The sequence below is a fragment of the Pezoporus occidentalis genome, unplaced genomic scaffold (assembly GCF_034315485.1).
Source record: "Pezoporus occidentalis ecotype Australia unplaced genomic scaffold, CSIRO_AGI_Poc_V1 ctg10, whole genome shotgun sequence".
In the NCBI taxonomy this organism is placed as follows: Eukaryota; Metazoa; Chordata; class Aves; order Psittaciformes; family Psittacidae; genus Pezoporus; species Pezoporus occidentalis.
Window position 1 is genome coordinate 3,165,960 of NW_026912779.1, and position 23,539 is coordinate 3,189,498.

Sequence of the window (23,539 nt, forward strand, 5' to 3'; positions counted from 1 at the left end):
CCAGGGGATACAAAATGCTCCTGTCATTTTCTTAAAGGGAGGCCTATCGCTGGGGTGTTCCTGTTGGTGATTTTTATTGGAGAAGCATCAAGGATTGCTGATCCCAGCGTCCCAGCCTGTGCTGCTTCACCACTGGTTTATCTTCCTGTGTTATCTGGTTAAAAGGATGTCCAAAACCATCTGTAAAAAGCATAGTTCATTTATATAGTTCATTTGGGCTGGACAGTCCACATGGCAGCTTAAAATCTGTATTTTTACTGTGACGGGTCACTGACTGTTTTTTACTTTAAAAATACTAAAACCTGGCAGTTGTGCCCCCTTGTATGCTGCATGCAAATATAGAAGAGGTCCCTTGCAAATACTAAATAGCTGGAAATCGTAGAATCGTGGAATGGTTTGAGTTGGAAGGGACCTTAAAGCTCGTTCACTTCCAACCCCTGCCACGGGCAGGGACACCTTCCACTAGAGCAGCTTGCTCCAAGCCCCTGTGTCCAACCTGGCCTTGAACACTGCCAGGGATGGGGCAGCCACAGCTTCTCTGGGCACCCTGTGCCAGCGCCTCAGCACCCTCACAGGGAAGAGCTTCTGCCTAAGAGCTCAGCTCAGTCTCCCCTCGGGCAGGTTGAAGCCATTCCCCTTGGCCTGTCCCTACATGACCTTGTCCCAAGCCCCTCTCCAGCTTTCCTGCAGCCCCTTCAGGCACTGGAGCTGCTCTCAGGTCTCCCCTTCAGGAGCCTTCTCCAGGCTGCCCCAGCCCAGCTCTGTCAGCCTGGCTCCAGAGCAGAGCTGCTCCAGCCCTTGCAGCATCCCCATGGCCTCCTGCGGTCTCGCTCTGACATCCCTCTTGTATTGGGGGCCCCAGACCTGAAAGCAGTATTCCAGATGGGGTACAATCATCCTTTTGTGAAGCGATGCTAGTGTTTAAAATAACTGTGTTTTGCAGCATGCATTTAGGGAGAACCTGCAGGTTTGCTCTGGCTGTGCACCACTGCTAAGTGGAAACCAGATTGCTTCTACATGGATTCGCATCCCTGAATCCTGCACTTCAGTTTTGGGATGGTGGCAGAGAACCGGGTTTTGCTTCTGACTGAAGAGACAGGACTAAGCAATCACTTTACAAAAGCAATACACTTCCTCCCTTTTGTTCCTACTGTACTTGCAGTTGGTGTCTGCCCACACTGTGGGTAGCAGACCTTACAGCATGTGTTTCAGTAATGCCAGCACACTAAGTCATCCTTGTAGTATTAGCCAAGTGCACGTTGGGGTGTGCAGTAAATTGTTGCGAAGTTATATGACATCTTAATGCTCTGACAGGATGTGAAAGACAGTAACACCCCTGAAAAGACCAGAAAAGGCCCTTTATAGCTACTGAATAATATATTAGCTTTTAACACTGTATACATGAGCAAAACGGGATAAGGTATGAAATCAACCAAATAATTACTTATACCAGACATTATGTATTTTATTGGGGTCAGAGCTGTATAACCTCACAACATGGTGTGAACTGGGTTTGATATGGCATTCATTACCTCAGATTGCTGTAAATACCCATAGCCTAAGTTCTTACCTGCCCTTGGGGCTGATGAAACACCACCTCTGTGTGATGAAACACCACCTCCCTCCTGGGAGGAACTTGTTGATCTGTTGTGGGAATGGACTTTCAGGGATCATTCCTAGCACCCAGAATGTGTGAGTGTGGGGACCTGTGATCAGCTTCTAAAATGTACAGGTGATACCTGCATAATGACACTTCTAAAATTGACACATATAGGGCTGTGGATCTGAAAATCTATACGGTGCTTAGCAGTGTATTATAATGTCTGAACTGGGAAGGAAGAGTTACATGGCAATGAAATATGTATGATAAAAAGTCCCATTTATACACAGATCCCGGGAGTTTGGCATCTTGTATCCTCTGCTTCCTTTTGAAATGCTGTGCAAACTTCATCAGTCCATAGAACAAACCAGTTTGTGCTCTCTGCTTCTGTATTCCAAACAGAACTTCCAGGATGTTATTTGCTTCTTGATTGAAATACTTTGGGAGAAAAAAAAAAGCATATTAGCATAGTGCCTTTTCCCCAGTGTCAGAGTACTGAGCCTTCACTCTGAGCTCTCTCAATATGAGGGTCTTAAATTACACCTTAATATTACTTTAGTGTGGTTTAATTTGTGATACAGCTGGACTTTTCCTACAGACCTTATTTCCAAAGGTTCGGCTTTTCATATTGAAAGATTGCTTTAAAATGATGGCCTTTAATTCTGGCTTAATAATAATAATAAAAAAAGTTAAGGATCTTTGATATTAGATTTTGATGATACTCAGAGATATCTGGTTTGCATTATTCTGCAATAAATCAGCAGCTCTTCAAAAGTCAGACAGAATTTATATAGTGCAATTTCATTGCAGTAAGCAGTTGTGGGTTCTTTACCTCCAGTTCTCCAGTACCAGAAGAAGAAGGAGTGGGCAGAGGTGAAATTCCTGCTGTCAAACACCAAGTGGATGGGGGGATACAGGAAGGCGGTTGTATGCAAAATAGAGTCACTTTAATGTCTGCTCATGCACTGATGTATTTATTCATACAAGAGGAGTACTTCTTACTGAGGATAACAGAAATAACCAGAGCACAAAATGTCTTAGGAGGTATGCTGGAAATGACAGTGTTGTCTTAAGTAAATTCAGGGATTATGCAAGATGAAGAGTTGTGCTTTTCAGTCTCTCTGTGTAAATGAAGGCTGGCACAGGGTGGCCAGAGAAGCTGTGGCTGCCCCATCCCTGGCAGTGTTCAAGGCCAGGTTGGACACAGGGGCTTGGAGCAAGCTGCTCTAGTGGAAGGGGTCCCTGCCCGTGGCAGGGAATTGGAACTGGGTAATCTTAAGGTCTTGTCCAGTGCAAACCATTCCATGATTCTATGACTCTGTTTGTTTTAGGGATGTAGTTTTATCTCCCAAGCTGTTACTGCAACCAGATGCTGGGTGCATCCATTACTTTTTCTTGCCCTCTTAAAAGGTATCGGTTCTGTTGAAAGGAGGGAGGGAAGAGGATAAAGATGGAATAATTTCATTCAGCTATTAGTCTATAAAGATTGCTGAGTTTCTTAGTTCCGTATATTTTCAGCAGATACACAGAGGCTAAACACAGTGCTGGAGAAGTTGCAAGAGTTGCTTCTTTCTTTCCTTATGGAAGTGAATATTTGCTCGGCGTAACTCCGCTGAGCCAGCTGATGTAAAATGAAGTGTTCCAGTGTGATTGATGAGCTTCAGAATCCACTCCGGAATGTTCAGATTCCTGTTGCAGGCGCCTTTGATCCTAAAATTTGAGGAAGAAAGTCGGGAGAAGATTCTCTGCTGTCGGATGGGGTTGGGTGTATGGGGGTGTCTCAATATTTATTGCAGCTTTTCTCCTTGCATTTCATAGAAAGCAGGAAGTACTTTCTAATCTTTTAGCTGTCTCTTTCTTTCCTATTTAACAATTCAACAGCGTTATCGATTGATCCCTTTCTCCAAACATTTTGAAGCACTTGAAGCCATTTCTTGCCACATGGTTATTTATAGCAATTCACTAAATGAAAAAAAAAAGGAGAGAAGAGAGCTACTTTCCCCTTGCAGGTATATGCATCATTTATAGTCTGGCTTCATTATATTCTGTACTGTAGGAACTCCTGTAGGAGAGGGGTTATGTAATGCTCTTCTGTCATTACATTTCCATGCATTACATTCGTGGCAGAATCATCTTCACTCGAACAAAAGGTTCATTAACAGGACAAAAATGCTTAACTTGGGGGAAGTGCTAGAAGAAGGGAGAGTTTCAGGCTGATATTGTTGGTAGGCAATTATGTATTATGTACGGAGTTGATCTGGGATTAGCTAATCCTGAATGACAAGTATAAATGTGATCAAACTTCATAGAATCATTGAACAGTTGGGTTGGAAAGGACCTTAAGATCATCCAGGTCCAACCCCCCTGCCATGGGCAGGGACACCTCACACTAAACCATCTCATCCAAGGCTCTGTCCAGCCAGGCCTTGAGCACTGCCAGGGATGGAGCATTCACAACTCCCCTGGGCAACCCATTCCAGTGCCTCACCACCCTCACAGGAAAGAATTTCCTTCTTATATCCAATCTAAACTTCCCCTGTTTAAGTTTTAACCCGTTACCCCTTGTCCTATCACTCCAGTCCCTAATGAAGAGTCCCTCCCCACCATCCCTATAGGTCCCCTTCAGATACTGGAAGCTGCTCTGAGGTCTCCACACAGCTTCTCTTCTCCAGGCTGAACAGCCCCAACTTCCTCAGCCTGTCTCCATACAGGAGGTGCTCCAGTCCCCTGATCATCCTCGTGGCCTCCTCTGGACTTGTTCCAACAGTTCCATGTCCTTTCTATGTTGAGGACACCAGAACTGCACACAATGCTCCAGGTGAGGTCTCACAAGAACAGAGCAGGGGGCAGGATCACCTCCTTCGCCCTGCTGGTCACGCTCCTTTTGATGCAGCCCAGGATACGGTTGCTTTCTGGGCTGCGAGCGCACACTGAAGCCGGCTCATGTTCATTTTCTCATCAACCAACACCCCCAAGTCCTTCTCCGCGGGGCTGCTCTGAATCTCTTCTCTGCCCAACCTGTAGCTGTGCCTGGGATTGCTCCGACCCTGGTGTAGGACCTTGCACTTGGCATGGTTAAACTTCATGAGTCTTTTGCTGTAGTCATAACTTTGAATAGAAGTTGTCATCGTTAAGTCTAGGGTGTGTGTAAGGGCAACTCACTGAAGTTAACAGAGCGATGCCATTTATGCCATGTAGGAGCTTTACGAAACACCAGCTTTGTGAACTGCAAATACAGAAGTTACTGGTTCGGTCTTATTCACATGTGCAACTCGTGTGAAATGGATGTATAGCCTCCATTCCACAGTGCATTTAAATCTGTTCTTTATTCTTCCCCTCCTCTCCCCGTTGCTGAAGCATAATGGTGGGTTCTTTCAGAGACAACACCTGGGCACATTCTTCTGCGGAATGTCACCGCTCTGCCTGAGCCAACTTTGGGAATGGATCATTTTAGTTTGGTTGAAATGGCACTTAAATAGGAGGAATATATCAAGAGTTAAAACTTCATTACAGGAGAGCAATAAAAATGCATCAAGCCCGGAATATTGTCTAGAAGATCAGATTTCTTGGTTATGTTGACACTTCAAAGAAATATGTTTATTTAAGGAATAGAAATTCTATATCCTGGAATAGTACAGTGATAAATTGCTTTCTAGTTAGGCTATCTCTGATGTTCTAATTTTATCACCCGACAATGGACCGTTGCTATCCATATGGAAGTCAACTGAAAAAGGCACAAAAAATAACGCTGAGGGGAAAATCTGCCTTAACCTTTCCCTGTCCTTCAGTGGAACTAATGCTGAGCACTGTTTGAAGTCTGAAACGGTTTAATTGTATTTGAAAGCACCTTTTTGTTGGATTCTAGCAAGGAATGATCAGGTCTACGTGTGCTAGAGGCAGCACAAAGAAACTTATTTGCTTGTAGTTTCTGTGTGGATGAGAAGCAGGAGATGCTTTGAGTTGCACAGAAAACTGGAAATAGGGATGCTGAGAAGTCTCCAGACTTACATGTCTGACAACTTCCCTAAATTTAGCTGTTCTGGCTGTTTTCGTAACCTGAAAATCTTCCCTACGAGTGTAGATCCTTAAAAAGGGCTACCTGGAAAACACTGGGATAAACATGTCTCCCAAAGTTACGAGGAAGTGATTTTTAACAGATTGCACCAAAAATTGCTGCTTGTTCTCAGTTTTGCAGATGGTTTCCCAGGTTGTTAGAGTGACAAGGAAAGACAAAAGCTCCTTTGGCAGAACAGGAACCCTGTCCTTACTCACGTTGAGAGCATGTGTCTTGCTCATCTACTTCTGTGTTTGAGCACTGAGTAGTCCATGGACAGCTTCTTCTGGTTTCACTTATGGGGGCTGTTCTTGTGGGATGATGAGGTGTCTACAGCTTGAATTGTCAGGGCTGAATAATGCATCCATGCTTGCTGCCTTTGCAACTGCTGCAAGAGGGACAGGGAAGTCTTGAAGGATGAAGTGTAAAATCCTCAGTTAATTCCCAGCCTGGCCAATGTGGCCACAAGTGCCTGTGAAGAAGTCGTAAGCAGAAAGCCTGGATTTATAGGAAAAAACCCCATTATTTACTAATATAAATTAGTATATAGGAGTATATAGTATAATATAGTATATAGTATAGTATATAGTATAATATAGTATATATATTAGTATATAGGAGTATATTGTAACTTGTGTTTTGACCCAAAGTTGGTTGTAGCAAATTAATGAATCAGTGTGGAATTATGGAGCAAAGAAAGCATCTCTCTCTAATAGAGGCCGTAATGGTCCCAACTAGATGAAGTCTGTGTCTAGCATTTGCTTTCACTCTCAAGCATCTTTGAGAACGCTTTGTGGAAGGAGGGTGCAGAAGTTTGATCTGCAGGTATCGATATCTTTTTGAAATAGGTATCAAGGATGCTGGAGGTTTTGAGACATCTGCTATCAATTGTCACTTGAAAAACAACGAGAGGGCTTTAAAAGAAGCCCTTGGCACCCCTTGCTGCTTTAGTTCTGCTGAGTTGATTAAAAATGCTCTCTTTGATGTAAATCACATGAATAGTTGGAGTCTGCATAATGTAACTGAAACTGGGTTGCAAAGCTTAGGTCCCATGCACCTTTCCTCTTCCTCCTGTTTCTAAATGCTCTGTTCTCTCGTTCTGGGGAAACTTCAGTATTGCTGGGTTAATGATGTGTTTCTGTAGAGTGGATGGAAGCAATACTGTGTAGTTTGCAATAATGTGGACTTCCAGGAATGGGAATACTAAACCAACAAGAGGTGGGGTGAAGAGGTGCAGCGTTCACAGTTGGGTATTCGAATGCTGCATTTCCATTCTCTGGTTTCAAGCACCTATTTGTTTTTCTAGATTCAGTATTTGTGCACATTGCGGAGGTTCAGGCTCGAAAATGATGACTCCCAGTCTTTCCCACTCCCATTTTGAGGGAAAAATGGCATGTTGCATTGTGGGAAAGCAGAGAGCTGCCTTCAAAGGTGCACAAATTAATTCTTTTCATTCAAGGAACAGAGGGAGAAAATGTGGCAATCAAATAAATTCAAATATGTTTAAAAAGGCTGATAAAAGGCTAAAGGAATTACATGAAAGAGGCAGGAGAAACTTCAGAAGCACGTAAGATACTATTAGCTTTTTACTTTCAGCTCTCAGTCTCTGTATTGATGTTGCAGAGCTTGTTGCAGCAGCATGTTCAATCTACAGGAGCCAAAAGGTCTGAAAGAGCAACCACAGCAAGTAACTGTGCTCACACGTACTTATTGCAAGGCAAAAACCAATGGCTTCTTCAGGTCTGGCAACAGGCACAAAGCATTAAGTCTGTGTGGTTGTGGTCCATGGTGCCACTGGTGTGATGAAAAAAAACATCCCTGCATCTCAGGTGGGATGAGTGCCTTGCTGCAGAGGTGGTGTAGTGGTAAATGTTCCTTTGGGATTCCAGCTGGGCTCTCCATAGAGAAACAGGAGCTCTCTTCTCCGCACAGGGAGGCTTTCAGACCATATAGAGTTATCTGCTCTCAAGGCATTGCTGTCTTCTAGACCTCAATGGGTGTGAGAGGGGCTGAGAGATGAGCGGAGCTGTAATGTGGATGCAGAGGTCTGTCTGAGCCATCCTTTTTCTCAACAAGTTTATGGATCCTAAAAGGTGGTGGAAGCTGTACCCACCAAGGAGGGATTTTACTTTCATTCAGAGCATGGGTAGAAAAGGTCTGTATCTGTGGATTTGCTCTGCAGATGTAAGGAATAAGTCCTGGGTTTGATTTCATCCGCATATAGCCTTAAACCGAGAAAAGCTTCATGTGCAAGATGGCTGGAATTCAGTTCTCTAAGGGTGTGCAGGGGAAAAACTCCTTGTAGTCACATTTATTGTGGAATAACACCTTAAGTAGCTTTGCTGTTTGCTTCCACCTTTTTTTTTTTTTCCTAGCAGGAATAGAGCCAGAAATTGGAAAAGAGTCAAAGGTGTTCCTAAAAAGGACAAAAGAGAACCAGAAATGTTGATTTGGGGGAACTTTGATCTACTTGATTTTGCTTAAAAAATTTAACCTTTTGCACTAGAAGTATCCCTTCGACAAGAGGGTGTCTGGCTTTCAAACTCCTGAATGGGAGAAATCTCAGGTTTGAGCCAGGCAGAGCTTGCAGATAGTTTTTAGATGCAAGTTTAAAGAGCTCTGCTTAAAAACAGACGCTGTTTTAAAAGGAGATTTGGGGGTTTCTCTCTTTGTAACTTGTCAAGATGGTTTGCTCATGTCAATAGGCTTTTCATCACTCAGAAGACATTGGAATCAAAAATGTCAGCACTTCCAGGCTTCTGATCCAGTTCCCTTAAGCACTGTTACAACAGCAATCTATGAGATTATTACAGCTTTTTAACTCACCAGGTTTGTGGGTTTAATCCAGGGCGCTTTGGAGACTGGAGCCACTCTTGGCACAGCACAGGCAGGACCTGGAGGTGCTCTGGAACATCTGCCTCCATCTGCTCTTCCCAGTGTGGGGAAAACTCTTTGAATAGGCATTTTAGGGGGGGTCCCCCTTCTTTCAAGGGTTTAACTCGACAAGCTCCTCCATAGGAGCCTCATGGACACTCCTCTGAGGTCCAGCCCTTGTGCCGCTGCATCTTCTCTGCATCTTGGGTTGGGGTTCTCAAGGTGCACTGCATGTTTGCAAGGCAAGTTACCACCATCAGTTGTTGACCCTCACGCTGCTGAAGTGGAGAGGGGTTTACACGAAACCTCCTTCTTCCTCATCTCCCTGAATTAGTGGGGTTTTGTGTGCGTATCTGCATGTAACAGCGTGATGTTTTCTCACGGCAGGAGAGTAATTTCCTAATTCATTTGCACAGCCGAGCATTTTTCACTCCAGTTATAAAAGAAATAAAATGGGGTTTAGGGGTTTTCTTCTTCAATGCCCTGAAAACCTCGAATTAGAGGACTAAAGCTGTGCCTCTATGGGGTTACCCTCTCCTGAATGTCTCTGTAAACCCTGCTCACAAAAGCTGTAGGGAATGTTTTCTGTAGGGTTGAAATTTAGCAGGAAACGGAAGGGGCATCATGAAACCCAAATCCTGATGTCTGGGCAGAGCCTGGTTTTGTATCTTTAAAATATCAGTGATTATGAATCTTGTTTAAATGGATTCCTCGTTTTACACCAATTACAACGTGCACTTGAGAGCAACCCGTTTCTGCATGGTTTGCTTTGTATGTAGCGTAATGATTGCGAGCAGCTTAAGAATCCCATCCAGAGGAATCAGGTGCGGGACCTCAAGATGGAAGGGTGCTGTGAGGAGTGGCAGGGCTGGCTGGGTGGGAATAAGGGAGCCTCTGGGATTGCAGGTTGAAATCCCCATTGAAGCCGGATTCAGAATGTCACTGTAAGGATTTTTAGCTTATTTGTAAAATAAGAAGGGAACCTGCTTATTATTAACGCCAAGCATTCACTGCACAGCTTTTGTCCTGCTTAGGTTCAGATTCACAGGCCTATGGACTGAAAGGAGAACTGTAGGGAAGTAAAACTGCGTGTTTCAAGTCAGAAAGTAACTCGAGTTCTTTACACATCCTGCTCTTGGTAGTTATTCCCGGTAGCAGAAGTGCCTGAGCTGGAGCTGTTGTGATCCACAGCACTGTGTAAGGAGGGCGAATCAGAGAAACTGGAGCACTTTGAGAGTGCCTTGTGAACGTGTGTGACACCCGGGACTGAAATCCCCCCGTGGGTGAATTTGCACGCCAGCACACTCATCGCTGCTGCTGCTTTTTAAAGGGGAGCTAAAAACACCCAATATCCCCTGTTGGGTGGATTTAAGGCACTAATTCTTGCCAGTGAAAGAGTAAACCCAGGATTTCATCAAATCCCTGCCACTGTTGCACCCGAAATGATGACACCAAATACCTTCTTCTCGTTTTGCACTGTTTACTTGTGAAAAGCAAGACAACAGAAAGCAGCTCATTCAGATCTCAAACTGCAGGGCAGGGAAATGAAATCAGTTTGTTGTAAAGGAGATTTTTTGGTTGTTGTTGTTGTGAACATCTTCAGTTCGTTTTGATGCCTGTAGTTAAACCCCTCATTCTGTGTTTCTGTTGCAATGGTCATGCTTTTATTACATAATTGCCACAAGTTCTTCTCCCACCACCACCACCACTATTTGTTTAACCTCAGTGCACGGGAGTTGCATCTTTTGCGATGGAAAAGCTTACAAATCGAGCTATCGATTGTTCCCATTAAGTAAATCAGAGGGGTTCAAAGTTCTTCGCTAGAAGTTGTATATGTATTTTTGTGGCAAAGGATCACAAATAATTGTGGGATGAAAAGGATTTCACTCCTTAAACAATAAATATTATTTCAGCACCAATTGAAGAAAATAAAACCAAAAGAAAGCAGGAAAAATAATGTCTTTTTAAAGGAAAAGTTTAGCCAGGGGTAATAATATAATTTAAGGCAATAATTTGTACTCTGATCCTTTCAGGTTGCGTCTGTGTTTTCTCTAAAGCATTTGCTTAGGTGCGATGTGATTCAGTCACCTTCTCTTTTCATCCTCCCCCCCCCGTTGAGTTCAGGCGTAATTTTTGTCAGTATATTTCAATGTATTCATTAATTTTTCTCATTTGTTTATTTTCTGCAAACCATAAGAGACATTTTTTCCTCACTGCAGATTGCCTCTTTATTTTATTTTGAAATATTTGTATATTTATTTCATTAAATGAGATAATGCTTTTTCTTATTAACATAATTTCCAGTACATTAAACATATTTCTCCACAGACAGAAGAGAGGAATCAGATTAAATGACAGTTAAATCACTCGCAGCAATTTCAACTGTTAAAAGAAATAAGTGTCTCTGTTTTCTTTGTGATCACGAGATGTGCTGTAAAGGGAAATGAAATACTAAAGAAAGGAGGGAAAACATAAAGAAATAATGACTGACTTATTGCAGTAATACCACTGAGAGAAGAAAAACTCACTACAAATAAAAGGGAAAATAATATAGTGGCTTTGAAAGTTACCAAAATTCATTTCTTATTGATGAGATCAGTGCAAGCCTAATACTAAGTAAGGAGAGGAAAAAAAAACCCCACACACCAAACCCCAAATAATGCATAAAGTATGGGTGCTGCAAAAGGAAAGAAGCCTTCTCTATTTGCAGGGCTATTACTTGAAATGCCTCTAATTTTTAAGTAATTCATTTTTTCATCCCATTTAATAAAGGAGGGGGAGAGACGAGTGTCTTCTTTTAAACTAACCATGTGTTTGCTAAAGTACTTGAGGTACCCCAAGTGCCCCTGTGTCCCTACCGCCGATGTGTCCTGTTCTCTTGCGCAAGCACCGGGCCACACAAAGGGAAAGCTTACCCTTTAGTAACTCTTATTATAAGATGTTCCAGAATTATTCGAATAACAAATGTATTTGTCTTAATCATATTTTTATTATTATTCTAATTTGCAGAGTCTGAACCAGCTGCTTCAAAGAGACCTTCCCAGTGAAAACCTGAGCTGGGAATTTCTAAGGTAATGTTCACGTTGTTGTTCTGCTCCCAGTCAAGGTTTTCTCTCTGTGTGCTTTTTACCTGCAAACTAGTTGTTTCCCACCAGTTTTATGTGTCTGATCTTGTATTCCTGAGTAAGGAACGGTCCAATAGTTGCATTGTTCCTTGTCTTTCTCACTTCCTTGTCAATGTACTCTACAACTTGATGCTCTTTGTGCACACTGTGTCAAATACTGTGATTTTCTGCTTTAAGGCTAAAGCAGAGAAGGGTTCTTGGTATGGGGGACCTGTTTTAGCTCCCTGCTCTATCTCAGAGTTAACTGAAAAATATCCTTTTGGAAGGATTTTAATTGTAGTCTTTTTGCTTTTAAATGGCTAATGAGGAAAAGTGATGTGACGGTGGTACAGCCTTCTCCCTCGTGTGAAATGGTGCAGGAAAAGTGAGCTGGAAAATAGCATGGTTGTAAGGATTTTATGGAATTGTTTTCTGGGGCTGGAGAGGAGCCTCTGCCTTCCTGCTTGGTGCACTCATCTGCTACAGGGTCATTACAGAAGGCTTTTGTACCCTGGGGTTGGTGTCCCTTGTGTCCTATTTTGAAGTTGTATTTGTTGTGCCAAGGGGAGCTGTCAGGGAACGGAGGTGGTAATGGAATTTAGCAATTGAGGAGACTCTAAGAAATTAGAGTGCATGTGCAACATAATTAAAGGAATAAAACCAGGAGCATCTGTCGTCATCCTCTACGGACATCAACCGAGTGGGGATTGCTCCCGCCAAGTGGAATCGCATCTGTGTTATGGGAAGTTGCATCAGCTGAGCCCTTTCACAAACGCTTTAAGGCTGCTGGTGGGATGGGTCGAGGGTCATTCCAAGTTCTGCTGCCAGATCACTGTGTAAGGAAGCTCTGCAAAGCAGAGGGAGCTGGTAAGTGGAAATAAATGCATAGAAACATTTCCAGTGATGGTTCTTACACTTACAACCTTCATTACCATATTTTCAGAGGGCATAATAATCATTAATGTGTTTATTGTGCCCTTGTGAGTTGGGGCAGTAATGTTATCTTTTTTCAAACACATAGAATTGAAACACAGACAGCCCAAGTACTTTACTCCAGCTCATGGGGGAAGGCTGCCAAAGATCTCTTCCTGTTTGCTAGGTTCTCCTGCAGGATCTTTACCAGTCTTCTTGGCTTTAGGTCCTTGCTCAATGTGCTTAAGAAAGGAGATGAGCTGCCCTGGGCTTCCTCTGTGGTCACTAATGAGAGATAGGGACCCCCAGAGGAAAATTCTGATCTCTGGGCATTTTCAGTCTTTTCCTATGGGTTTTGGAGCGTGCCTCCAAAACCATGGTCCTCTCAGCAAAGTACCTGAAGAGAGATTCTTACACCTCTCCACTCTGGACCCTCACTAAGGGCACGATGAGATTCAGCACACCTGAATGTACAATGAAATAGACCATTTGCAGGTTTGCCTCTGATGAAGAAGCCCAGTGCAGCAGTAATTAACTTTCGAAGATGCTTTGTCATGCTTGCAAAATGACGTGTGACCATCACTTAGATCAGTGGGCACCTGACAAGCGTAGCAGACACAAGCAAATAAAGATGTCCCTTGATGAGGTGGGAGGTTAAGTGAACAGATGTCCTCCGCTGGATTGTGTTGCAATTCAGTCTCCCTCTAATAGCCATGAAGTTCTTATCCCAGTGAACAATTGTCCTCTTTGGTCTCAGAGAGGCACTGGCAGGACAACCCAAACCATACCCGTGTCCCTTTCTCTAGGACTTGTTTAACATGGGCTGTAACCCTGAATAATAATTAGAGACGCGTTTAGCTTTATGCATACTGAGTGTCCCTCGGAAAGGAAAAGAGCTAATAAAAAAGAGCTACATAACGTATAATGGCACTAAAAGTGATAGCAGGTTTCAGACTCCAGTTTGGAAGTGTAAAAGGCTTAGTTAACTGTTTGGAAAGAAGCTGTTTTTAAATGAAGCAGCTGATGAGAAAAATCTGTTTCAGAATTTAACAAGTTTTTAGTTTGCATATTCCATAGCAGGGCCATTTTTCTTCTTGTGACATCGCAAGAAACTAAATCAGTCTTTGACCAAGAGGGTGTGATGCTAAAGGTAGTCACGGAATAACATGGTTTAGCTTTTGGAAAATATTAAAGCATGACTACATTGGGCTTCTTGGGTTATATAACAGCAGTTTTCCCATTCCTCACTAAATATTCTTCTCAGATTTCTCATCTTGCATGATATTGCCTATTTCATGCCTCTGACAAACTGGCTGAAACAAGCTCTTTTCCCCAAACTTGAGATATTTGTGGATAAAGGATTATTGCCTGTGATATCTTGTCAAGGATGAATAGATTACAGCATTGTTTAGGCAGGCTGGAAAGATGCAGCCAAGGTGTTTGGTTTCTTGTCTGATGCCACAGTAAAGGTGTGTGTCGGAGGTCAGAAGGGGATCCAAGAGGATTGGTTATCCCTTTTTGGGCTTGGGTCAGGAGGTTTAAGATCCAGAGGAGTCTGGAATTCATACTGGAATATTTTCCTGTTCCATTTTGGCTGTGGCCTATTCTATCTGTCATACAGCAATACTTCTAAATCGGTGAGCAAATTTGCTTGTTGATAAGGGTACTAAAATTCACATAGATCTTGCTGATGTGGTTAAGCTCAGATGTGAGGAAGCGTGTGGTGGCAGGGTATCATTCCACCCAGTTGGATTTGGGCTCTGATGTACCTTCCGTGTTCAGGAGAAGGGAACATACTCACACTTGAGTGTGGAAGGGTGGCTTGGGAATTGGTCCATTTGAGGAAATGGAGCAAGACTTCATTTGAGGGGGTTTGGCTTCTGCTTTCTTGTTTGACACAATAGGAATGGCAAAATGAGAGAGAAACACAAGCTCTCGGAGGTGATCTTAAAGAGCAGAACGTCTCCACTGCAGTCACTTTGGCGTACATCTGACTTGATTTTTCCTCTCCCATTCAAACATGATGCAGCTGGACAATATCTTCACTGAAATACACTGCAGGGGTATGGAAATGCAAACTAAGTTGGTGGAAGTCAGAACCTCTGTTCACTTCATCTAGACCTACACTTGTTGATTCCTGTAACCATGATGCAATTGCCAGTCTCTAAAAGTGATCCTACGTGCTGTGCATCCATGGTGTGGGGTTGGCACTGTCCTTTCCCCTGAGTGATGAGCAGAGCTGTTGATTCATCTCAGGCTTGAGTCATATCAACGACAGGATTTGTAACTTCTCTGCTGTTAGTTTTGGTGGGTGTTTTTCCCCTCTGACTGTCAGTTCACTGTCATTTCCCCCTCGCTTCTGAAATACAGTTCAAGGGGAATGTTCTGGCCTCCTCTGACGACATTCCCATTACTCCTTTCCTGATTGCACTTCACATTGAGTTTTCCCAGGCTTCAATGGTTCTGTTTCTTTGTGGAATGGATTATTGTTTCTTTATATGGAAATTTAAGTGGGAAAAGTGGCTTAGATGGAGCAAAAAAACAGGAAATCTACTTACTTTTCTATTGATATTTCACAAGTAAATGTGAACAATGTGAAAAATATTTGGTTAAATTTAGCTGTTTTCAGCTTAAAAAAGGGGAGGGTGTGATGATAAATGTTGTTTGAAAATAAAAGTGTCTTGGTTTCCTGTTTTCAGTAGGCTTAAGATAATTCATTTGTTCTACTTGTAGTTCATCTATTGATGCCTCATGCTTCCAAAGCTGTCTGTGGGCCATCGTTGCCAGAGTTTCCTAGTTATTTTTGCACTATTGTTCAGCAGTACCATACAGGCCGGTGCTTTTCCCATTGGTTGTGTGGGATCAGCACATAGTTTTCCATTGTGGTGTAGTTGCGTTTGTCACTTTTCTGGTTTATATGGCCAGAAAGGCAAACTTTTTCCCTCAGTTTCCTTCTTTTGTCTTGTTTAGCCCATGGTGCCTTCACATCAGGGATTTGTAGAAATCAGATTCCAGGGATATAATCAGTTTGCTCAAAGACCAGAGAAGTTTGGAGGATGCAGTTCAGTGAATGTTCTGGGAACGCTTTATTTTACTTCCCAGGGCTGTACGGAGGGAAAAAAGCAAATGCCTATTTTTGTTTAAACCCCTCAGTTTAGTCATTTAGTCTCAGATACTTCAGCTTGTGCAGAGTCTTGTGCCTGCATCAAGAGCTGTTCTGAAGCAAGCAGAGCTCTTCACATAGGCAAAAATATGCCTGCATGGATATCATTGCATGACAAGGACCATATGTTTGCATTTGTTGGATGTGTAACCCCAAACCAGGCAGTACCAGGACCACATGTTGTCCAACTACTACCTCATTGCAGTGCATCTAAAATTGACAGGAGCTGACAGTGTAGTTACTGTTGTGTTTAATTTTGAGCTTGTAAAAAAGACCGTTTTTTCTTCATATACTTTCTCTATGGTATCAATTCTTCCGTGGCACTCAAATAAAGAAATTCTTCGGTTTATCTATTAAAACAATCAATGCAAACTAGGCCACAATCACGAAGGCGTTATCAGCTCTGTCATTCAGTAGTTACGTTATTGCCACGCTTGGGAGGATGGTTTGGCTGCAAGTGGAGGACAGAATGTTGTTAGCATTCTATAAAATAAGGATTCTCTGAAACAAGGATTTAAAGTTTGAAGCAAAACAATCAGTTCCTTGCATAACTCCGCTTTCTTTTCTGCACAGTTCCAGCGCACCACGTATTTTTAGCTCACCCAGCATGCAATAACCAAAGGCCAGTAGCCAGTTTGGAATTCCATACAATAGGTGTGTTAGGATAAAACCATGATGTTGGCCTCCTCTGGTTTTTCCAGTTGCTAAAAGCGGCCCACGCCAGAAAGCCTGCCAGAAAACACCCATTTTCTTCAGTTCCTTTGGTTAGTTGAATACTTTCAAGAATACCAAGTGTGGCTTGAGGTAAAGAATCCCTGCAGCAATTAGGATTCATTTACTGCCGGAGCATTTTATTAATTACACATTTGTCACCACATGGATAGTCACAAATCCAATCGCGCACGTCTGGATCATAAGATTTGCAGGCGAAGATGTAGCGTAAACATAGAAATGTTAAACTACTCATCTGTAGCCTGCAAAGAAGATAACAAGAAGGAGTCTGTTTTCTGTGTGATTTGTGAACAATGCTAAGTAAATATTCGTCATTAATATATAATAACTGTTGCTTTTGGCAGTTCACTTTTCATTTAATTTGGTAATGTGTCCACTAAATGAAGTGGTACAGGCTGCAGTGTTTTACCATCACAATTGCATATTTTCAATCATTGTTAAATGAAGGCAGCTCAAGGCAAAGCTTTAACCCCCACTAGTTTTGTATGTGATAAAAAGGGAAGGCGCTATCAATCTTTATTGTCTGTCTCGCTTACTGTAATTGCATTCAATAGTCCACTGATTCTGTTGTCTGTGCTAATGTCAGGAGCAGTGAAGAGCCAGATGCTCAGACTACATCAGACGCATCCAGTGGCCACTTTGATAAGTTGGCAGCAAGTCTCTGGGTTCGATGATGAATTGTTAACGCTATAGATTATGAGCAGCTGAACACTGGGAGGGGATATGGAGAAACTTCTTACCTTGTTTTAGATCTGGCATTATGATGCTCGCTAAAGGGCATGCCATGTATTATTCAAATGCATCTCGCGCTGGAAGTGTGCCAGGGAGTCATTGTATCCCCATGAATGGTAAAACAACAACAACAACAAAAAACCCAAACAGCCTCAGAGTGATTTGAACATGACATTAATAGTCCCAAGACTGAAAAGTATTTCAAAATAGTCTCTAATAGTTACAGTTATCTGATTCAACAAGAGAGCTTTTGAATTACGGTATTCCAGCCTTGAATCCAGCTTAAAGTTGTTTTTTCTCAGCAGGTTTCTTTAATTTGAAGAAGTGGGAGGAATATTTTACACAGAAACAAACACTAATGCTTTAGTGTGAACAGTGATACACCTTCATAGGGGAAAAAAGATGTGAATAAGGGGACTATGGAGTAAGTTACTTTCTTTCTACCTGTTACTTAACCTTTTCTCTATGTCCCATATCTTCTTCACAGGTTAATTTTTAAGCTGTTTAGTGAGCACCATCCCTTGCACAAGTAGGTGTTAAAGGAGATCCCAAAAATGCAGAAGTCTCATCTTTATCTAGTACATGTCATTTGTTCAGAAGATGGTCCTGGTTTTTCTCATTATGTATCTAAATGATATGATCCCAACTGTGGCTGGTAGTTGCATCAGGACAGGTATGTCTTGCACCATCTCACTTCTAGCTGATACCGTCATTACTTGTGACTGCATGGACACAAGGGCTAGTCTTTGGGTTGTACAGTGTCTTTCCTCCATTGTGGTAGTTCTCTGTGTGTGTTTGGTGGATTGCTAGCTCTAAGGTAATCTCCTCCTTGAATGCTGACATATCAGTGAGTACACATCTGATCAGTTAGACCCATTTTCACACAGCGATGGTTCAGCGAGTAGCAGTTGGTAGCTCTACAAGTAAGAGAGGTGGGGACTTCCAATGTCTTTGATAGCTTTGTAGAACCTACCTCTTGAACAGAGGCAGTCAGGATGTGGTTAACAAAGTGTTGAGCTTGGTCAGGTCTGAAAGACAGAACAAAAATGCTTGATTTGTGAACACATATTGCATATTGGCAATATATACCTGCCTGCTTGGCGTTCTATGCCTGGAGTCCTCTTCTACTGCAGGACATCCACATAACAGAGGTCAGTCTTATTAAAAGTGCCTGTGGGGGGCTGTGGAAGAAGAAACATTGCTGTGTTCTCTTAAACTTTAAATGGGTAATTAGCATGCAGTGTCCAGGAGGCTGATGGAGATACTGTGAGGAGGAATTGGGTTCCGAGTACTGCCTTGTCCAGGCTGAAGGTCTCAACTGCATGCTTCATCTCCTGGTAGGCACAGGAGATAAGGGAGTAATCCTTCCTTCATCACTTCTCTTGGATACTTTTGGCAGCTTATTTGGCTACTGGAAGTGTTGCAGAGGTACATCAGCCTCCCCCTGTGCATACGGTGAATAACCTCTGGTAGAGCTGGCCTTGACCGAAGAGAGGAGCAGAACACTGTAGATTATATGCGCAAATATTGGTTTTCATACATCGTTTCTGTCTTAGGAAATAACATTGCATCGTATTTGGGGAAGTATAATTAAGCTTGTGCTGCTTAATGTTGCTGTTTGCAAGCTGATGTGTACGTAGAAGAGTCATTATTTGAAGGAGTTTGGAAAACTAAAATGAGTTCCTTAAATTCACGGTACCTACAGTTGCTTTTCTTTTTCCCTTTGCATTTTGTTCAGATTAATTAAAGTGCACAGATGTTCAATTAAAGCTTAAAAAATCCATGGCTACAGCTGTGAGGCAGCATTGTTGAGATTTAACATATCTAATAATGCTGCTCTCTCCGATGAAATTCGATTAATGACTTTCTGCTAAATAATTTTGCATTGATAAATGAAGGGAAATGTGGAGTAAACTATAAGGGGATGTAGGCTGTCTGCTCCATTTATTAATTGCAATAACAGAGTAGCCCATAAGATACCAAAATAGAAGATCTGCTTTCATTTTCTTACACAAACATGTGGAAGAACTCTGGTTTCTAGGCAAAATATATTGATTTAGCTGGAAATTATTGATACTTCCTCTCTTGCAGTTCATGGAGAGGTAACTTGAAATAGCTGCCATGGCAAGTCACCTACTAATACTATTCCTTCAGTACTGCTCTGTAATGTGGAGTAATAGCAGTATCCTGCATGCGAGCCATGGTAACTGTTAAAAGCATTGGGGCTTTTAATATAGATTGTTATGTTCAACTATAAAGAGAACTGAAGTTAATAAGGAAATGTGATGAGAAGAGCTAGAGCAGAGCTGCTGCTGGACTAGGTATCATTGGAATGCTTGGGGAAGAACCTCAGATGCTGAACAGTGATGGTGCGTTATATGGGAGGACCAAAATGTAGCTTCTGTTGTGTTTATGGTATATGTGTGTTCTGTGGGTTGTTCACCAGTTTCTGAACAGGATTTATTGAACCACACTGATTTATCTACTGTGAAGGGTAGAACAGAAGAGTTTAACACCTATTTGAATTATCACATTGTTCCTCTGGCAGGAAGATGTAATCCTGTGGGTCCGACTGAGGCCAAGGTTTCACCCCCATGATAAAGTCAGCAGTAATCCCCTTTTCCTTCAGCACAGTTCTTTGCCTCTAACTGCGTTGTTGTTGGTATTGCTATTACTAAGCATGAGTTAATGGCACAGAAGCGATTGGAGTGTACCGCGACCTAAGTACTGTGTTTGATGATGTCACACCCCATGCTTCAAATACCTTGGCTGGGTGTTTAGTCTGTATATGCTGCACACAAGTCAAGACATCTTGTGCTTAGAAAAGTTACCAGTAAATTCGTGTTCAGTAAAGTGAAACTGGACTTTGTGCTGATGTTTTCTGTGTGGAGCCACAGCTTCAGGTATTAAGTTAGAGCATCTCCACTGGCACTAGCAAAAGTAGGTTTGTTCACACCTTTTTGTGCACAAGTAAACTCCTGTCTCCTTGATTTTAGTGGCTTTAATCATCTAGAGATTTTCTTAGTGGTATTACATGGAATGTGAGTCTACTGTTATCCATTTACTTGAAGATTAACTGTTCTATTTAGTATGTGTAGATATGGATATGCACCGAGATACATCCACTAAGGGCATGGAAGTGCGTGTTTATGTTTTATTTGAGCTGTTGCATGTTGGACCGGATGCTTTGAACACTGATCACATCTGCCTTTGTGCAGAGGCAGATGTGGGGACTGAGAAGACCTGGAGGCATTCAGAGGTTTTAGCCCAATTCAGTGATCACCACCCCATGCCTACCCATGGTTTTCTACTTTAGGACTAAGGAGGGGGGTTCTTCACTGAGGGCAGTAGGAGCGTGACCTCTGGCTCTCTAATGCCATTAGGGGGCACAAGGAGAGGGGGAGAACCCTACGCAGGAAGGACCGGGGTGGCCAAAGGGATTTTACAGCTCTCTCCAGGCCTGCCAAAATAATGCCCTTGGCCCTAAGCGTATTCCTTACTGCAAAAAGCCAGGTCTTCCTGTAAAAATGGAGTAACACTTTGGTGTGGAAAACTGACAATTAAAACCAGCCAGCACACAAGGAAGGCACTACAGCAGACTATTTGGGGGCCATTGCTTTTATTCTGAACTACGGGCCATCAAATACATGTAATATTTTATGGTTCTTTGAAGGAATACCCTTTAAAATTCACTCTAAAGTTCCCTATCACTTTGACATGTTTTATGCCTGTGGTAGAGCTCTGTCGTTTGCAGCATAGGAGCGTAAGCATCCTGTTACCTGTGCATTCAAGACTGGCTGTTTAATGTATTTTCAGCTCTCAGGTGACATTAGAAGCAGGAATCATACTTTTCTCTTTAAAATTATATGGCTTCACTGAAGAATTCTTGCAATAACTTTATTTGCAGATGGTTTGCTAGACATTGAGTTCAGTTGGATTTCTGCTGTGATACATGGCCTCTGAAAGCTCTACCAGAACTCTAGATAAGAGATAGGAACTGATGTTTGTCTGGAGCCAAAAATGGAATTTTGGATGTGGAAAATATTGTCTGTGTGTTTTTGCAGCTGCAAATAATTGGGAGTAAACGTAATGGCTAGACCTATTGCTTCATTTGTATTTGCAGACGAGTACATTCTTGTCTCACTGCTTTTGAACCGATACGTGATTCGGCTCCCATGTGAAGTTCCTTACATAAAGCCAAGCAGATCTGGACCAGTACATCCACCTCCCTGGGCTGGTCTCGCAGTCAGGGCACAGAGGAAGGAGCACAAACTGGTACAGCAATCCTGCAGCTGTGTTTTTAGTTCATATAATATGAAATCTTGCTTCTTGGCGTAAAGAAATACATGGGAATCAAAGCCATGAATCCAATATCTTGTTTAGAGTAAGGCGGAGGAATCAGGTTTACAAATCCTAGAATTCCAGCCTGGTTTGCGTTGGAAGGGACCTTAAAGCTCCTCCAGTTCCAACCCCTGCCACGGGCAGGGACACCTTCCACTAGAGCAGCTTGCTCCAAGCCCCTGGGTCCAACCTGGCCTTGAACACTGCCAGGGATGGAATTTTCCATAGGAGAGCATAATCCATATTCAGATGCTCATCTACAGGGGTGCAATATTCACAATTACTGCACCTAGATCTGAAACCAGTAACTGTGAAAGAGAAAATTCTTCCCTGTGGCTCAAACCCGTTCATTTCAGAGTCAAATATTTAAAATCAAAATTTATTTGAAGTAAATTCGGAAATTTTTTTTTCAAATTAATAAATCAAACCAATTCTCTTTGAAAAAGTAAAGAAAAGCCCCGTAACTTAGAAGTAATTAGTAGGTGAGATAAAATTTCATAAAATTTCTTTAGAAACATTTTAGGAGCGTTAAATTTGAATTTCTTCCTGAAAAAGTTGTGCCACAAAATTCTCCTTAGTTTTATTGAACCCTTTTAGTTAAACATCTCTCAGTTATGGGTCAGAAGCTTGAGTCCAGCGCCTTTAGAAGTCAACAGCAGCTTTGTGTTTGAATTGGTAAACCTGGGTTTATATCTGATGAAGTTGTAGTATATAAAAAAGAAGGAATAAACCTGCCTTTTCTTGTCTGCTTTTAAAGCAGCTTAATAATGGGGGGATGAAGTTCTGTCATGGGAACTCCATCCTCTGATTTCTCACTCTTAGGCAGTGATTGCTGTTCGTGTCAAGTTGACCATAGTCACTAGGCACTGCGCTCTTCTGCTTAGATGGAGATCTTCACCTTTGGAAGGAGATTAATAACTGTGCACAATGAAAGTTAGTGGGGAGGGGGGGAGAGTTGAAACTTTCCCCTTTTTGCTTCTCATATGGGTTAAATTAGCGGTGATCTGGGTAGATTTAAACAAAACCCTGCTGATGCTTTTTATGCCTTTGTCTGTGTTTGTAGAATTGGTTTGAGTTATGTGTGTAGAGGAGGGAGTGTAAAGTTCCTTGGCTTTACTGGGTTTCTGTGTTCTATTCTGCGCGCTGAGAAACCGGTCAGAATGCTCCAGTCCTGTCCTCTTTCAGCAGGAGTTTGGGGAGAAAACTCAGCATTTGTAACACACGTTGTAAAGTCTTCATTTGGGCTGTCCTGGACTTTGAAAGCAGTGGTTGTGTGTAAGTCTTGTCAGCACGTTGGTTAGGGAAGGGAGTCGCTGCCTATGCGATGTCTGTAACAAGGGGTACAGAAAGCAGCAGCAGATACTTCCATGAGCCTTTGGGAGCTGAAGTCCAACCTCATTGCTGGGTATCTGCACAGATGTTAAATGGCTGTGATAAAAAAAGCTGAGAAACGTTCAGGTGTAGGAAATTATTCAAATTATGTAAATATTCCCATGTTTTATAGGAAAATAAGAAGATGCCACCTTGTGGTAGCAAAGATGGTTTAGTGCATCTGGAAAACCTGTGGGGGAATAGGGCACCCAGCTGCAAGCTGGCGGGGATTTCTACCGTTTGATTGTTTTTAGGAGGAGTTTCATAAATAAAGTTCAATTTTGCTTAAAGGATGCATGCTGCACCTTCCCCTTTCCCAGGGATTTTCCTCCTCTTTACAAACGTCCTCCTGTATTCGAGGTATTGACAGGACTGCCGCAGCTAAAGCTGGCTATTTTCAAAGCTGCTTATTCCTGTGTGTTTTCAAAGGTACTTGCTGTTAGCCCAGAAAACTGGGGCTGGGAAGAGGGGCACACCTTTAGCCCGGGTAGGGGTCTTAGAGCTGAGACTCCCTTTCTGTAGTGATTGCTTTGTGGTTAAGACAGCGCATAAAGGCTGAGGTAGCAAGAGTTAAATGTTGGCTCTCTTTATACTCAGCACTTTGATGAGTATTTGATTCCTAGCCAAAACTTATTTATGGAAAAATACAGGGTTTT

General features: G+C 42.4%; 1 long non-coding RNA gene across 1 annotated transcript in view; it reads left to right on the forward strand.

The window, feature by feature from the left end:
* LOC134159067 (uncharacterized) overlaps positions 1-23,539 on the forward strand; it is a 517,675-nt gene that overhangs the window by 122,535 nt on the left and 371,601 nt on the right. The window contains exon 2 of the long non-coding RNA XR_009963031.1: positions 11,538-11,599. This is a non-coding gene — a long non-coding RNA (uncharacterized LOC134159067). The remainder of the gene's footprint in view (positions 1-11,537; positions 11,600-23,539) is intronic.